Source organism: Mus caroli, chromosome 5 (genome assembly GCF_900094665.2).
Source record: "Mus caroli chromosome 5, CAROLI_EIJ_v1.1, whole genome shotgun sequence".
Taxonomy (NCBI): domain Eukaryota; kingdom Metazoa; phylum Chordata; class Mammalia; order Rodentia; family Muridae; genus Mus; species Mus caroli.
The window spans coordinates 22,674,578-22,677,024 of record NC_034574.1 but is presented as its reverse complement, the minus strand read 5'-3'; positions in this window follow the sequence as shown (position 1 = coordinate 22,677,024).

Sequence of the window (2,447 nt, the reverse complement as noted above, 5' to 3'; positions counted from 1 at the left end):
TGACCCCGTAGGCGATAACCCTGCCGTTTTGCCATGCTTCTGGACACCAGGCTCCTGACATGAGGCCACAGCTCTCCATAGGTCTGTGGGCATCAGTCACGTAAGGGCAATGCCCAAAGCTCCTCCATAGGTAGAAGATGTGACCACAGGTCACATAGCCTCAAGACAGATCTCCATTTTAATGAAGTACCTAAAGGTCTGAAGGGCTTAGCCAATAAATTCCCCTTTTCAGACACTCCTCCCTGCAAATGGTTTTTAACCCAGACCTGCTCTGAGAAACCAGGGTATGGTTTTACTCCTCGCCACTCTCCACCCTGACAATAAATGCCTTAAAGCCATGGACTATCTTTTTTCATTGGGATCCGCTATGGGGAACAATGGAGCAGGTCTTTATCTAAAGAGCACTGTCTAATCTCCCGCAGGAGGCCTCTCAGAGCTCCCAGCCATGGCCTCCACTATGCCAAGCCACCTACTGAACAAGCCAAGAACTCTCCTCCCTGAGGGACCCAGCTGGAGGGCTCCCCTCTTGTCTCCCTTGGCCACGGACTAGATCCAGCCCAAGGACCCTCCCACTCTGCTCTCAGCTCTTTCTCGACTCTCAGCAGTGCCTGGTTCCCAAAAGCCTGGAGAGCCTGATGTCCCTGGCCTCTGTGCAGGTCCAGGAACCCCGGAGCCAACTCCCACAGTCCCTGGGACTTCAGGCTGCGCTCCCCCACTCCTGGAGCAGTGTCTAGCGGCTAGCTAGACACCCATCCGGCATCAGTGTGGGGTAAGCCCAGTCAAAACTTCCCTCATTCTGCCTCTTTGAGCATCCTGAGCGTTGAGCAGACTTGGGACACCCTATAACCCAGCACTTACCGTGTCACTTCAAAACTCCACCCGCTGAGCCCTTCACCCTTTTAAAGGAGTATGAGGAAATGGGCTTGAGGTGGGAGCTCCCAGAAGGAATTGGAATCCTTGTAAAAGGAGACCGAAGTGCTGCATCTCACCATCTGAGGACAGCCGGCAACCCAGGAGGAGATATGGCCCAGGCCTCTGGGCCTCAGACACTCTGGGAAGTGATGTGCTATTTGAGCCACCCATCCACTGTGCCTCATGATTACAGCCTGGGTGAACTAAGAGGACTAAGAGGACATTCCACAGAGGATCTGGTGGAGGGGTGGAGTGTGTGTGTGGGGGGGTCATCCTCCAGATGGGGAGCAGTGATTGCAGGCAAACAGTAGTGACTTGGCTGGGCTTTCATGTTCAGCCTCTCAGGCAAATAATTGAAAAGTGCCTGAGCCTCCCACTTTGCTTACCCTGGACATCCAAACCAAATAGCCAAACTGGCCCTCTCTGCTTTTTGAACTGATGGTTTAATCTTGATTGTCATTTTGACAGAATTGGAATCACCATGGAGCCAGGCATGATAGCTCCTGCCTTTACTCATAACACTGGGAAGGCAGGAATAGGAGGATCTCTACTAGTTCAAGGTGGGCCTGGTCTACAGAGTAAGTTCCATCACAGTCAATTCTACATAGAGAGACTGGGTCTCAAAACACAAAAACAAACAAATGAAAAAGAATCACTTGGAAACAAAGCTCTGGGCATATCTGTGAGGGAGTTTCTAGGTTAGGTAAACTGAAATGATACCCTCACCCTAACTAGCTGGGGCAGCAGCATCCTTGGATAGGGTCTTCACAGAGTAAAAAGAAGAAAACAAGCTGCACACCAGCGTTCAATTCTCACTTCCTGGCTGTGGATCCATTGCCTTCTACCCGTGCGACTTGCCTTCCCTCCCACCACAGTGATTCTACCCCTGTTGACTTGCCTTCCCTTGCGCCACAGTGACTGCATCCTCAAATGCGGAGCCAAAGCAAGCCCTTCTTCCCAAAGTAGCTTTGGTCAGGTGTTTGCTAGTGCTGAGAACAGTAACGAGTGCAGGGACATGTCCCTCCCCATGCTGACCCTTGACTGCTTATGACACCCACTCTTATCTCATTGCCTGCCTCTGCTCTGCCTGCTTGGCAGAGTAGCCAGGTCGAATGTGTCCACACCCTGACCCCACTCCCACCAAGATGATCTCCCAGGAACTGGAGCAGCAGCCTTGCCTGCCTGCTTGGTCAACTCTCTAGAACCCACTTTTCCCCATTTTACTTTTCTGTCCCCTTGTTCTGGCTTAGATGCCATCTCCCCAGGGCCCCACTTCTGGCCTACATTGCTCTCTTGTGTTTCTAATCAGCTGATGTTATTTAGCCTTTAACCCGATTTCATGTCATGCTTTCTCTGTGACAGTCAGGACTTTGCCCAAGTCCATCCAGATGTGTGCTTGGGACAGAGGTGGCATATTAAACCCCTGCAGAAATGGGGCAGAGCTGTGTCCTGCTGTGTGACCAATCTCTGCTACCTGTCACTTGCAGAAGGGAATGAACAGGGGCAGAATTGAGTCTTTTTTTTTTTTTGATTTT